We start from the raw sequence: 15,804 nt of genomic DNA, 5'->3' as shown, positions 1-15,804 counted from the left end.
TGTGCCATGTTTGCTGGATCGAGAATTTGGGATAATGCCAGTGCACCTTTGGGGCAACATGGAAATAACAACAATGCACAGCACAGTATGCTTTGTGTAGTTGTTAAACTACAAGACAAACTGTGATCATAAAAATATGAAGTAAAAAACTGAGAATAACAAAAGAGTCTGCTTTACAGGGATGATGTAAAGATTACTGAGATAACATGTTAATTACTGTAAAACAAATCTCCATATAAAAGTGAAATTAAATGTTGCACCTTTAAGACTTCCCATGTAATTGAGTAAATTTGCCAAATATTCAGAATGCACAACATGAAATCTAATAAATCAAAATTGTTATACTTTCTGCCTTTCTGGCTTTCATGGGTGTAAACATAGGCTTTCTATGGACAGCACACTCTGAACTAAGGAATATTGTGAAGGCAAAATGTATTTGTTGTACAACGTATGAGATTAGACACAACACACAATAGACAAGATATTTTTGAAATCCAATCTGCTCAGCCACTAAAAGCTTTGATTGCTGATCCCAAATATAGCAAAGGAGCATTTTTTCCTCCTCATTATCTAAAAAGCATCTTTCTAAAAGTTCATGCTTGCATCACGTTGGAAGCCTCCTTTCACAACCTTACTTGTTTAAGTGGGAGACCATAGGATGAGGTATTTTGATTTGCATACATGATTTGCATAAGTTTATCTCTGAGTTCTAGTCCCTTTAACATTCTTAGCTTATCTGTGAGTTTTTCAAAGATAGCTACACATCACATGGGCTCATCCAGTATTATTCAGACTCTAAATTTTCAGCGCTTTATTTTTCCAAACCACCTGCTACTAACATCCTGTTTATCAACATAATGCAGAAATTATATATAATGAGTTAGGCATTAAATGCAGGTAAAACTGATGTGGACTACTTATAGACTGATTTGTTCTCCCAGCAATCAATCTTTTGGTGCAATCATTCTGGAACCGGGACAGATTTTCTTTGATGGACACAAATCAAGCATCAGAAGTAGCAGCATTCAAAAACAGGAGAATACCTCACTTTTAAGAGGCACTTTTGAGAGCCTCGTGGCGCAGTGGTTAAACCGCTGTACTGCAGCTAAAACTGTGCTCACGACCTGGAGTTCAAATTCCAGGTAGCCGGCTCAAGGTTGACTCAGCCTTCTATCCTTCCGAGGTTGGTAAAATGAGTACCCAGCTTGGGGGGGGGGCAATGTGTAGCCTGTATAATTAAATTGTAAACTGCCCAGAGAGTGCTTGAAGCGCTATGGGGCGGTATATAAGCAGCACGCTTTGCTTTTTAATGTTGATGTCACTGTTGTGCAATAAAGAAGCTTCCAAGAGATATTAGGGGTTGTTGAGTTGTAGATCATTAAGAGGGTCATCACCAGAGGCTTGAATCAGTATGAAGGATTCTTATCATATGCCATGTTTAAATTGGCTTGCCTAGGGTTCAAATGTTAGTATGATCAGCATCAATGGTTTTCCTGTATGGCCAACCAGTCTTAATAATGTAATTGTCATTGTCAGTACTGTCTGCATTTCATTTCCCGGTGACCTCACTTTCTCCAGTCTCACCTTTTGTATATACTTGAAACTCCTCTGTAGCAATCCTTCATGCACCTGATGAATTGGGTTGTAGGCCACAACAACTGATACAACAAGATTCAGATGCTTAAATAAATATATTTCTGAAAAAACACAAACTTTCAATTTGAGACAAAGCCTCTAGCAAAGCTCACTTTAAACTACATCCTGAGCATGTTTAAACGGGTGTAAAACCAGCATCATTGGGGCATCAGGCTTGATGGTAGGTCTGCATGCTAAAACTCCAATGAATTCATTTTAAACAGAACTAACCTATTGTAAAGGCAAATACTCCATCTGCCATATGGTGATGGCTTTCCATAGGGGAAAACACCACGTTAGGACATCTTTTTCACAGTGTTGCCATTCCCAAAGAAACAAGCAACTATTCCATTTTAAAAGCCACTTGCTTTTTGGCAGTAGCAGCATCTATCTACTTCACTTAAAAATATACATTTACTTCAGTTTTATTACTCACGAGTAAATAGCACTCATGAATGTTTCATTGCCATATTATTTTGAATACACTAAAGGGTTAATTTCGATTATACTGATTTGATTTATATGAAATCTGTTTTCATAGAAATCTCATAAACTCAGAAAATTAATATTTTACCAATGGCCTTGCTTCAGCAAACACAGTAATAATGTGCTCTCTGTCACTGCAAACCGCTAAAGCAGATGGCAGATGGAAGCTGAGCTGCATACAATAGGTTGAAATATTAAATTAAATCAATCTGAAGTTGTGTTTGTGCCTCAGGGAAGTCTTTCACTATGATGAAGGAGATGGTCTCTCCAAAATTCTTGTAAATAGAGGTATGGACCTGAGCAGATTGCTAAAAAAATTCCACTTTTATCGCTACTATAGGGAAAGTTGGGTAGATAAAAAGGTATTGGAATGCCAACAAATTAAGAATCTACCCAACTCCCTAGCATTGAAAGGTGTAGGTTCTGCTCAAAGCAACTTACCGGTTAGCTCATGCCAAGGAACTTTTTTTACTAATCATTTGCACTGGGATTAATCGATGGTCCTATTTTTAGGAGTGTGTTTTCTTTTCTATTGCATTTATGGCCAGGCCTTTACATTTTCTGCCAAAACACTCATTGTTCTATAATGGCAGAATCACCTTGTCTATAACCATTATATATAGCAAGAGTTGGCAACTGGGTCCCTTCAGAATTTTTGCACAATGACACTATTAATCCTTTGCCACTGATTATGGGTGATGCTGCCTCAGCTAAGCAGAGTTGTAGGGGAAAAACAAACAAACCAAAACAAACAAACAAAAACACCACTTAGAGGCCTACTGTTGCCCATTCCTAGCTTATGTGCTGACTTCCAGGCATATTTTATGGTTGGAGGAGTTTCAGTGTCCTTTCCATTTACAAGTACTTTCTTTTGTGGAAAGGACAGCTCCAGAAATCTACAAAGGTTTCACTGAAGTGAAAACATTATATACGGACATGTTCTGTGAGCAAAATATATACAGTAAGACCCCTGTATCCACAGATCTGTTCCAAGCCTCTCTGCGGATACTGAAAAATGCAGATAGTAGCAAACACACAGTGAAAACATAGCAAATGTGTCTTTAAAGTTTGATTTATGAACTTCCTTATGTGATGAAAGGAACTTTTTTTCCTATGAGAATACCACTCCCGCTTCTATCAAGCTAGTATGAATCCTGCCATAGTGTCTCTGTGCTCCTTTGCTCCAGAAAACCAGGCCTGGATCCAAGGAAAGGATCTGCCTTTAAATTGCTTCAGGCGATCCAGTTTTATTGACTGTGGGTGACCATGTTTAAGTGACTCAGTGGAAAGTGATGTCATGGATGGGGGTTTCCTACGGTATAGGTTTGTAGGTTTGGATCTAGGAATCCTGTGAGCTTCAATTTCTGGAAGGGCAAAGGAAACGTCCTTTTCTCTCAGTTGTCCCTGCTCCACTGCCAAATCTGCTTTTAACTATGGAAAATCCAGTCAAGAGTGCAGGAGTGGGCAGAAAATATGTAAGGTGCAGAATAAGCCAAAAACTCAACTCACATCCTCTTTCTGTAAATTGCATCCTCTATTCGATTTGCCAATGAATTTTCATAAGCAGAAGAAGCTCCTTGAGAAAAACATTTTTCCACAGCCCTTATCATCATCACTACCACCAACACCATCATAAGCATTTGCTCACCCTCCCTTCCTCAAAAGACTGTATTCAGTTCAGCCCTATTGATCCTGACAAGATTATAATTGTCACTTGAGCTGGATCTCAGGTCACACATACAACTGCCTTCACACAGCCCTACTGCTGTGCCATTGACAGTGGTGTGCAGCTGTACAATTACAGGGGATTCAAAAATTTGTGCCAAATGATTTTGACTGAGAGTTTTGTCTGAGGGAAAACCTTGTGACTTTCTTTTCCCCAACAGTGCTTGTTATTTTTGATGCTCAGGTCTGAAAGACTAGTTCTTCTTAATCCCCAGTGTATTAACCAGCATATCATCTCCTTTGAGTCCAATACAATTGAGTTCCTTCGTTGAGTGTTTTCAGCTCTACTATGGAAGTCCGCTTTACTTCTCCTTCTGCTTTGTTTTGATATTGTTTTCTCTCTTCTCCTCTTTTCTCCCCTTTCCTCTTTAGGGAATCAGCTCTTCAAAGCACACCTTAACGCATCTGTTTTCTTCAGCTCAGAAACCTGCTGCGCATGGTTCTTGTAGCTCACGCTCTGATCAGCGGTACAAAAATCAAAACATGAGAATATGTTCGCTCCTCAGGAAGCTTAGCTGTCAGAATTCCCCTCAAGTAGGAGCATGTGGCTGCTTCAGAAGGGTAGGCAGGCACATAATAAAGAGCAACACTTCATTAGAAAAATGTAGCAGCATCAAATTATCTTAAGGAACAGTGGAAAATACTTCCAACACCATTGCCTTTTCTCAAAGGTGACGCTGCTATCTGTCTGTGGGTAAAAGACATATTAATGCAATATTAGGGGGATGTCCCCTGTCTTTGGATATGTGGATATGAACCAAATTATGTTTCCAGGACAACCAGGGAGCAGAACAAAGAACCCAAACATATTAACAATGCAGAGTAGCAGCCCCCCCCCCATGAATCCTTTGGGTTACAAGGTGTTGTAAGTTCTGTGTGGCCAAAACCCCTAGAAGAAGACATTTCACCTGCTCCATCAGTGGAGGGATGGCTATCATCTGGGAGGAGCTGGTCATGGTTTCTTAATTTTATCACCATAGTCATTATCTGCCTTGGATGACATATGAAGAAACACTCTAATAAGAAATAAAATAAACAGACAGTGGAGAGTTTCACTCTTCCAAATTTTTGCTCTCCACAGCTGATTGTATCACACATAGCGAGAAAAGTGAAAGACAGAGCGAAGAATCTGTCTTCCACCTTTAATGCTTCTGAAACATACTATAGAAGGAAAACATGGGCGATCCCCACAGACATTTCTTTGTAAGTAACTTAGAGGAGAGTGTGAGAACAGGTTGTGTGTGATCTTCTATCCCCTCATCCCAGGAATTCCTGCCTGCCTTATAGATCTTGTCACATGGCTCTGTTCATAAATCCTTGTGGATCATGACCTATGTTGGGAAAATGTAACAGTTCTGCCTCCCCCTCCCCGCACCCCAGCTTTTGAAATCCCAAGCTCTATTCATACAGTCAATAAAAGTGTTTGTCTTGATTTATGAGCAGAGTGAGCGAGCTAGCTCTGCCCTCTTTATCCTGGCTTTGGTGTGTGTGAACAGCTAAATCTGAAAAGAACAGTCCCTATCTGTGGGAATTCTGAGGAAATCTGGGTACTCAGTTGCATGGGAAGATTCCATGTGTAGAGACTGCTGTGTGAAGAGGTAGCTCTCTAGTGATGAGAGGAGGGTTGGAAGGGAGTGGGGCTTGCCTTCTTTCTCTTCTCATGAGTCAAGTTTAGCCCTTTATTGAACTCCTTTGCAATGTTGGCAAATCCTTCAAAAAGAAACTGACCTGAGATGTTCATCCATCTGGGGTTTCAAAAAAAAAAAATCAACAGATGCAGATGAGGACCACACTGTACCTGTTTTCCATGTGAGTGTTAAAGATAACAATGCTCTTAGTGGAGGGGTGTGTGCCTGGGGGGGGATGATGTTCCTAATGCAGTTCCACAAATGTGGTTGAATGCACTAGGGTTCGACTTAAACTATAAAGAGTTAAGCCTTCAAAACTCTGGACTTTGAGATAGAGAAGTCTTCTCAGTTTTGCTTTATGTTCATTCATTCATTGGGATTCCTTCACTTTCTTTTCATTCTGAATATAAAGAGTTTGATTCGGAGAGGTAAAAATCATATAAAAACAAACTGAAAATGAAAACCATCCCTAGTTTCCAGTGTCTTGGTCAATCAGGGACTAGAGAACCCATTAATAATATAGATACTGCATCGTCTTTGAAAGTTTTCTCATGATTACACTGAGAATGATAGAAGATTTTCTGTGACTTCATATTCTTATATATGGTGACTAAATGGAGAACTACTTTGTACTGAATATGATTTGCCTTTATCAGAAGCTGAGAGCAAACCCCCAATCTTAAGCAGTGTTGGCTCAGGCCCACATGCTGTGATTTAAGCAGGTCCCTCAAGACTGCATTTCTGGATCAGTAATTACTGAATTGCAAACAGTCTGCCTGCCTAAAGAAGTTCAATTTTTAATGAGGAATTTTGATCTAGAGGTGACTGAAGCAGAAGCACATATGTGTGACCTTTATAGACCCATACAGGCCATACTCCTAGCTTCTGTAAACAGCTGTCCTTTTCAGTGGTCCTGTGCCTTGATGTGTACTGAAGGGTGTGCTTGACTCTCATCCAGGGAACTTTAATATTAAAACACATCATTTGTTTATCCAATAGCCACTTTCCTTCAATCTCATCACAACAATGCATTAAAAATGCTTTCAGGCTACACTGGAATGAGCCCCGTTTCTCTGCTTACTATTTCTGATTAACATGTCACTAGTGCTTAGAGGCTTGATAATAGGGATGCGCTTTCTGGAAGCCAGAGGAAGAAGATGTTAACTGCAATCCTTACTGAAAGAGTTGCAGTTAGTTTTAGGCACACGGCTTTCCTGCTAGCAAAAATCCCCCGCTGCCACCACCCTTTTTCTGCCAACTGATCTCGGAAATCTGCTGACAGAGTAATCGGCCATCGTAACCCCTTTGTTGGACAGGATCTACTGGCAGAAGAGCAGGAAAGGGTGCAGAAAAGGGTAGAGGAATAGAAGGAGCTGAGATACAACAGATTCAAACCTCCTCTAGCCTAGGGACACTGCCACAATGCTTGTACAAAGTTAGACCCTCATGAGAGTATTCCTAAAAAATTCCTCAGCTGGGAGGGGTGTGGATTTAGTACACCTTCAGCTGTCCTAATAAAGGATTAAAGGCATTAAAAACAATACAGTACAAAACTGGATTGGGGACATAGAGTATAGATCTTACTCCTAAAGCTGATGTGACCTGCCCCACTTAACTCTTGAACGAGAGGCTCAAGACATGGCACACTAACACACACAGATATTCAATGCATTGGATTGTAAAGTATAGAGCAAAGCAAGGTCTGCAGTTGCCTAAAAGAAAAGAAAACTCTGCAGTGCACACTCACCAATTGAAAATGAAAATAATGCATATAACTGTATCTAACTGACTAACATATTTTCTTCACCCTGCTGAGATATAAAATGGCTACTTATCATGGGAGAGGGGAAGTTATCTGGTAGTCTGAGCCCTCTTAGCTCATGATCAAGGTTTTGGGAGAGCGTGGGCTTTTCATTGGTACTTGAGTTGTCAATCTCCTTTTGCTTTGGGTGTCTCCGTTCTGTTAAGATATCATTTCCATTTTGTAAGGTAGAATTAACTGGCACCAAGTGTGTCTGTCTGTTTTTTATTTTTATTTTTTCACTCTTTTAACCAAAGCACTGAAGTTCAAAGAGCCCTGATTACAATTCAGTGACACTTCAGACTTCCTTGATGTTTTTTGGATCAAGTAAGAAACTGACAAATACTTTCCTTTAGCTTCATATTCTAAATAATTTCCAAACCCGAAGCACATTCTTAGATTCAACTATCACAGATATTTGTATTGTGAGACATGTGTTTATGCATTTTGACTCTCAGATCATTGTGGCAGCCATATAGTTAATCAAAGCAACCTGTAACAACAAAGTCTCTATCAATAGCTGAACTATCTGTCATGAAGAATGTTTTACTTCTGATAGTTATGCATGGATAAATCTCACTGATTTTTTTATGCATGTTTATTCACGTGTGACGCTACCAACATGAATTTGACCCAACTCCAGGAGGCAGTGGAAGACAGGAGGGCCTGGCGTCCATGGGGTCACAAAGAGTCAGACATGAATAAACGACTAAACAACAACAAAAATTCACAAGTGAATGTTTGCTGGATTGCAAATATCTTGCTTGAAGAATGTTTATTTTTCTTTATTCTTTATGCATATAGCCTTTCTTTTAAGGTGATCAAGGCAGCACATTTGTCTTCCTCCCCATCTTTTTATTTTGCAACAATCTGAAGAGCATGGTGGTAGTTACTAGCTTGTGTACAACAGCCTGGTTTAGTCACTTGTCATACTAGTTGACTTCCTAATTCTAGAATTGCCTTCAACTGTTGAGCTCTTCCTACCTTCTTCAGGATATCTGTAATTTTGAATCTGGACAAAGAACATGCATTCAATTAGCTCAGATCCAGATAATAATTATTCATCTTACTCTCCCCAGGGGAAGGGGCAGTAATTTTCAGTCCTGACTAGAAAGCGAAGCTGAAGTTGTGAAATCAAAGGCCTTGTCCAGGTGTTCCAGTTGTTCATGAAATAAATGTAGGAGGAAGGAGAATAGGAACAAGTGTACTAGCTCTGCCTTTCATTGGCTTTTCATTGCCCTGTCACTTACCTTAAACTGGTTGGATAGCTTAGGTATCTGGCTGCAGAGCCAGATCCTGGGAATCCAATTCCCCACTGTGCTTTTTAGAGGAAGAGCCAGTCATGAGCAAATTACGCAGTCTCAAGGTGCCCCTAGAAAAAGGGAATGGTAAAACACTTCTGAGTATTCTCTATGTAGAAAACCTTGGAAAGAGTTGCCATAAGCCAGAATTGGCTTGATAGCACACAATTATAATTATTATTTCTTACCTCATTATGACTGCTTCAGTTTTTTCTGACTTTGTCATTTCCAGAGTAAAACACTTCGTAATGACTGGATTAAAAATGTTACATTCCGGGCCAGTTTAGTTTGCTCACCATAAACGTTATAAATGCTTGACTTTTTTTATTTTACTATTTTAAGCTTACCTTGATTCATATTCTTTGCATTCCTTGTTCCAATTATATGTGTCATTAAGCATCTCACTTTCTTTTTGCTTCTGTGCACATCAGCAACTCGATGTCCTTTTGGCTTTCATTCAGCTGCTTCATTAGCAATAATGATACACATATTTATCTTGTGCTCTGTTGAAATTTCTGAGGGCTTACACATACAGCGAATCAAGCATGAGTATTAAAAAAAACCACACAAATCATGAATCGATTTTCCCTTGGTATACATTTGCTGGCACTTGCGTGTGCCAGCAATTGAATAAATATTCATTTAGTCATGAAAAAAAATGTAAGAATGTTTACTGTATAACATGTTGACAAATAAACTAAAAATACAGAGTTCTGACTCCTGTCCTCTGAAGATCAATTTAAAAATAAAAATAAAGTCCATACAGTACATTACCAGGCAGTGACAGGCATCCCAAAGTCTCTCTCTGTATCCACTCACTTAACTGCTGGGACGAGCGATGTAGCAGACAAGCAGTCTCTTCGCTGGTCAACAGTTAACTGAAAGTTCAAATTTCACACTTTCCCCGCCTCCCCCACTTTTTTCGTTTGTAAGTTGAAGCTCCGTTCGCAAGTCAAAGCAAAATTTTGTGAACGGAGCTGTTCATAAGTCGAAATGTTCATAAGTAGGGATGTTTGTAAGTCAAGGCACTACTGTATTCACAAGAATTAGCTTGAGTGTCATTGCCTTTACCTATAGAAGATCCTCTTCCATTGTCACCTTCAGCTGCTGTTGCCAACCCATAGTTACTTTTCAAGAGCTACTCTACCTCCATCACCATTCTATGTAACTATCAGTTCTGTTGATGGGACTTTAAACCCTAATGAGGATGGATGGACTGATATTAGTTTGGTATCTCAGCTTTGGACATTCCACCCTGGGTGACAGTGTTAGGAGTCTAGATACAGTCAGAGCCTGGCTTCTTGAAGCTCTCAGCTTATTTGGCACACTCAAATTCCCTCATCACATTAAGTTCTATATCCAAGAAGAGAAAATCTTACATGGTTTTTAGACATTAATCACAATCCAGGGGATGGCTGATACACATTTGCAACCATTTTCTTTCTCTTGCAGTAGAATTTTTCAGCCATCTTTGTTATATAAGCAATTTCTGTGTCAGATTTTGCAGTAGCAATTTCCTGTGTTCAGCAGTCGTGGCAGAGGTGACAAATATGTATTTGTATACAAAACCAGTGCCATGTTAGACAAAGCACACCTTCATTACTCTCATCTGCTCCCCTACTCAGTAAATCTGTTCAGGATGTCTTTTCAACAGCACTGAAAGCAAACTTAATTAACAAAGAGTGAGGTATTTCATCATACTTACTCAGATAGCATGTTGCGGCACAATTTCAACTTCAAATTCAGTGAAATTGTGAGCTTAAGGTACATCAAATCAGAGCAGCAACAACAATAATCTTGAAGCAATCTTCCATTCTTGGCAAAGAGGGCTTGTACTTTTGAATGTCAGAGACATGTGATCTTCTGCTCAAAGTGCCTCAAAGAAATTATGCGACAATATTAAAGTTGGATGTCAAGGAAGCCAGTATGAGTTCTTAGTGGCTGCAATTCAGCACAGCCTAATGATATCAACAAGCTGAAGACTGTCATTCTCTACTCATTTACTAGGAGTAAGTCTTGTTGAACTTAATCTGTCTTATCTCTGAGTAGTCCTGCATGTAACTGCTGGCAATGTGTTGGCGCGCAGAGAGTGGATTTTGGTCTTGCACATGAGCTGCCAACACGCCCCTCAGTATGACTAACAGCAATTGGAACCAATAATATAAAATACAATAAAATGCTGAAACAGCAGCCAGGGTCCCATAAAAACAGACAGATGCAGCAGATAAAGCATACGATAAAGCTAATAAAAACTCATGGAACAAACACCTGCCTAAGCAGGGTCTATGTTTTATGGCAAAATGCTGTCAACCAGAGTTCCAACCTAGCCTTCCAGGCTACCAGAACTGAGATTGATCTGCTGAGGCCTTTTCTTCTGTTCTGGTCAATATGTCACATCAATACTGAGAATATAGGGATTACCATATGAAGGGATTCTATCACCAGAACTATAATATTGACAATGAAGACGTTTTGTGGATCAAAATGTATCTGATACTTTTATTTCTGTGGAATATAAATAGATACAGTATTTTCCAAACATCATCCTTGATAGAAAGGAGTTTGAACCTTAATTTTGTTTGAACAGTGTTGCTGAAGCATATTTTTGTTTGTGCTCTGTTTTAAGCTTTTTTTAAATGGGGTTCCTATGTTATATGTAATTTTAATTGTTTTTAAAAAGTTATGCCAATGTTTTAATAAACCTGTTAATCCCTTTGTGTGATAATCCACACTTAAAAATAGGTTATTAATTTGGAACAAGCATAGAAAAATATTTATTTCATTAACATCTCCACTACATCCAGTTGTAGAGTTGGAAAAATCTAGATAATTTATTAAGGAAGGAACAGATTAGGTTAAAAGATTGGGTGGAAAAGATGGATAATAAAGAGCAAATAATAACAGCATTAGGATCAGAAACAATGTATTGGTTTAATTTTAATCAGAACAATGGACTGAAAAATGGGCCAGAAAATTCGTAAATGTAGGGAGCTTATGAAATATGAAAATATGGTCTTACACGAGGAAAAGGTTGATGAAAATAAGGTAATGAAAAGGAAAATAAGTGAAATTTATAATATTTTAATAGTAGAAGACCAACAAGAAACTCTTAGAGCAACATTGGAAAATGACTTGGAAGATGAAGTAAGCATTGAGGACTGGACGAATATATGGAATAAAATAATATTAAAGTGCTTGTCTATAAGGATAAAAGATATTTTTTAAATTTTTATTATTATTAATATTTATCAATTAATTTGGAGATAGTATTTAACTCTGGTGAAATGAAATTATATAGATACTAAATGTTCTAATTTATATTGGAGAAGTTGTCTGGAAGTAGGAACCTATATGCATATGTGGTGAAAATGTGGTAATATATTGTGATTCTGGAAGTTGATCTTCAAGAAAACAAATGAAATAAGTGAAATACAGAGGTTTGCCCTAAGATAGCTCTTTTTTCATTATTTGATGAGGAGCAATGGAGTTGGGCAATGAAAGAATTAATTTCAAAATTATTAACAGTAGCAAGATTAATGATAGCAAGGAACTGGAAAGTTAAGTATGATTTTTCTGTTAGATAAATGATATAAAGAAGTTTGGAATATAGCTGTTAATGATAAATTAACAGATAATATCAAACTAATGAAGGCTGAGATAAATAAGAATATTTACTGATATTTGGGAAGTTTTTATTGATTTTGTATTAATAAAGGGGAAGGTTTGTGTGCCTTTGAAAGAATCAATGCAGCTTTGGAAGGGTAATAGGGCTCCAGAAATGGAGGGGGAAATGGTTATATCTCCAGATGGTCCCAGTGGAGGGGAACACAGTATGTTTTGTTGCATTATTCGTGTGATTTTTGTTATCATGCATTTCAAAGTTAAGTTTTCTTTTTTTGTCCTTTTTCTGTTTCTGTTTTGTTTTTAGAAACAAAAAAGTGTAACAATCCAGGTACCCTTAATACTGATGTGTTTTGTTTTTTGGATCAGGTGATCCACTGTTTCATTTTGCATACTTCCATCGTTCAGGTATCCACAGAGGTGGTAGCTGGAACACAGGTAAAGGTCCGTTCAGATCTTAAGATGTGGGCAAGAGATGGTCCCCAAGGTATCCCAGGCCTAAGCCATGTAGAATTTTAGAGGTCATCTCCAACACCTTGTACTGTGTCTGGAAATGAATTGGTAGCAGTAACCAGCATAACCAACTCTTGCAGGACAGCCATAATGCAATCCTGTTGGCAAATGCCCCCTCCACCATGTTCTCATCATACTGTTCTGCATCAGTTTCAATTTTTAAAGATGCCACTTCAAAGCACCAATAGGTTCCATGGACATATGGTGAAAAGTAGAAACAGAGTATATTATCCACATACAACCAGTACAAGCAACAACATAACCTCAAACTGATCTCTCTCAGTTTCATATCAGTGCTGAATAATGGGGGGGGCACAGGGGGCACAAAAGTGAACTGTGAGGACTGTATAAATGAACGGCCAAATGGTTTAAGAGAAGTCTCCAACATCTTCTCATGAGAAGGCAAGACTCACAGGAAAAGACAATAATGCTGGAAAAAGTTGAAGATAACAGGAAAAGACCCATCGTTGAGGAAGGATAGAGTTCCCATGCTAGAATAGCCACATATTGAATTATTACAAAATAGTCTGGCCTAAATCCATCCATGCTGAACGGTCTAAAGGATATAAAGTGACATGTTGGCATTTTGGGTTATATAGTGCTAAATCCAATGTTACATCATGTTTAAATCCAGAGGATCTACCCTCATCTAGAGTAGGCCCACTGAAATCAATGTGACTTAGTTGATAAGTATCAAGCCCCATTCATTTCACTGGGGCTACAGTAGTGGAACTGGATCTGGTTTATAATAAGCAGCTTAGTTTTCATTCATAATCTGTGCTACATGTATGTATGTTGTATATAAAACATCTTGGAGGAACTGAAGCTAGATATCCTTGAGAAGTGCTTAAGACATTCCAAATGATATATGAAACAAGCAATCCCAGTGCACAAACAGATTACTGATTTTAAAACTTCAGCTTCACAATTTGTTCTGGCTTTCCCCCCTTTTCCAACCTCAGAAATTTCATGAAAAAATAGAGGCCCTCAGCACAGCTGTGTTTATAGCTAGGATATCTTTTGTTTAACTTCTTTCCGTGAGTTTTAGGAACAGAGTGATTAAAAATAAATATCTTGTTATGTTGTAGAGCGGTGCTTCTCAACTTTGTGTCCCCAGATCTTCTTGGATTATAATTCCCAGAAATCCTGGCCAGCACCGATAGTGGGGACGGCTTCTGGGAGTTTTAGTCCAAGAATATCTGGGGACCCAAGGCTGGGAACCATTGTTCTAGAGAGATTTTCCTAAAGCACCTTAGAGGTGGAGAAGCACTAAGTCTATTAATAATGAACTAGGCTTGTGTTGCCAACTCCCTCTTCTGATCTGAAGAACTTCCCTGTAAACTGTTCCACACTGTAAATTATCTATGATTTAGCTGTAACTTTTGACAAATCATTTCCTTGTTGTAGAATTATTTAAGGCAAGTTCTAAGCAAGCTTCTTCTCATTTGTAGAATCGGGCATTTGTTGCAATCGTGCTATAACATGTTCCAGCTGACATACTGGCTTACAACATTCTCATTTTGGAACTTTCTGTTATGAGTGGTAATATAATCAGAAGAAAAAAACTGTTGAAGCGTTTGGGAACGACGGGTTGTTGGCCTGGCAACTGTCCCTTTGCCTGATGATGACAACAGTGTAGCAGGAGCTGAAAGGTTTCTATTTCCACCAATAGAGTTAGTTTGCAAATGTGTGAACATGTACCCTTTTGCGTCCACGGTGAGTGTGGTGCAGATGACTTGCTTGCACTAGCATAACTAGGTGGATGTGTGGAACCCTAAAAACTGTGGGTGTGTATCTGCAGATATGACGGGATCCAATACTAGCTTACGTTAACCTTTTGTAAGGATTAATTACCCTCACCATTTTACGTAAAGATGCCTGTTACTGGCACTAAATAAATAAATAAATAAATAAATAAATAAATAAATAAATAAATAAATAAATAAATAAATAACCATGGCTTCTCTCTTGCCCCCTGTTATGCAAACCCGGATAATGTTTCAGTCCTTTGCACTGTTATTAGTTTTAAAACAACAGGATTTGTGTGCATAGTAACATAAAATAGAGCAGGGTATCTGCTGACTGAATTCCAGTCTCTCTCTCTCTCTCCTTCTGAATATAGATATAGATTTGTATTCACTAGAGTCTATGATGTATTTCTATCCCTTCAAGACCTTGAAGAAAAATAAAATCTACTCCTGCAGTACTATTAAAAGGCAATTGTAAAGGGCAGCAAATACCATCAAAGTGAGACCACAGTTTCATTTGAATAAATATCAGTAGGAGTTTTATGGTTTTTCTGGCCTGGTTTGCTTGAACAATGTTGAAAGACAGACTAATCCTTATCATCTTTCATTATTGAATTGTGAAAGATGCAGTGTTCATACCAAACAGAGAAAATGTTTTAAATAAAGATCTTTCACCCTTCAGCATTTTGCACAGTATGTGATCCTTGTATGTAGGTTTAAGAGTTCAGCTGACCAGCAATGTCTTGTATATCTGTCTTTGTTTCCTCTGGAAGACACTTTCAGAATCCATGGGAACTTCAGGCCTAGGAAAAAATGGGAAGCTTTTTGTGGCACATCCCAGGAAGCTGAAGAACTGGAATATAAGCTATTGGAGCCCCATAATATAAATAAGCATAATAAAGTCCACTTACTCAATAAATTATAAATGACTTTGTTTAAGAGACCTTTTAGTATTCCAAAATATGTTTGAAAGTAGTTTGGAGCTGCAAAATCCCAGCCCAACCATTTATATTAACTGCTTTTGCTAATATAAACCAAAAATTGATTTGTTCTATGTAGCTTAAGTCTTTATGCACACTGGTGGTGGTGGTGGTGGTGGTGGTGGTGGTGGTGGTGGTGGTGGTGGTGTGTGTGTGTGTGTGTGTGTGTGTGTGTGTGTGTGTGTGTGTGTGTGTGTGAGAGAGAGAGAGAGAGAGAGAGAGAGAGAGAGAGAGAGAGAGAGAGAGAGAGAGAGAGAGAGAGAGAATGGGAAGGGGATTGTTATGTGAGAGACATACATACACTTATACTACATTATTACTGCAACAGAATTTCCCTGGCTTTCCAGGTTGAATTCCCAGCTTTGG

At 38.5% G+C, this 15,804-nt stretch overlaps 1 protein-coding gene and 1 long non-coding RNA gene across 7 annotated transcripts in view; one reads left to right on the top strand and one right to left on the bottom strand.

Annotated features, from left to right (window-relative positions):
- Positions 1-15,804, top strand: part of DAB1 (DAB adaptor protein 1) — a 790,680-nt gene that overhangs the window by 194,818 nt on the left and 580,058 nt on the right. The window lies entirely within an intron of this gene.
- Positions 2,642-15,804, bottom strand: part of LOC144589063 (uncharacterized) — a 437,419-nt gene continuing 424,256 nt past the window's right edge. For both annotated transcript variants that reach the window (XR_013544947.1, XR_013544946.1), the window contains one exon: positions 2,642-15,261. This is a non-coding gene — a long non-coding RNA (uncharacterized LOC144589063). The remainder of the gene's footprint in view (positions 15,262-15,804) is intronic.

The sequence above is a fragment of the Pogona vitticeps genome, chromosome 4 (genome assembly GCF_051106095.1).
Source record: "Pogona vitticeps strain Pit_001003342236 chromosome 4, PviZW2.1, whole genome shotgun sequence".
NCBI classification, from domain to species: Eukaryota; Metazoa; Chordata; class Lepidosauria; order Squamata; family Agamidae; genus Pogona; species Pogona vitticeps.
The sequence above is the reverse complement of the archived record's forward strand: the minus strand, read 5'-3'. Positions and strand labels throughout refer to the sequence as shown.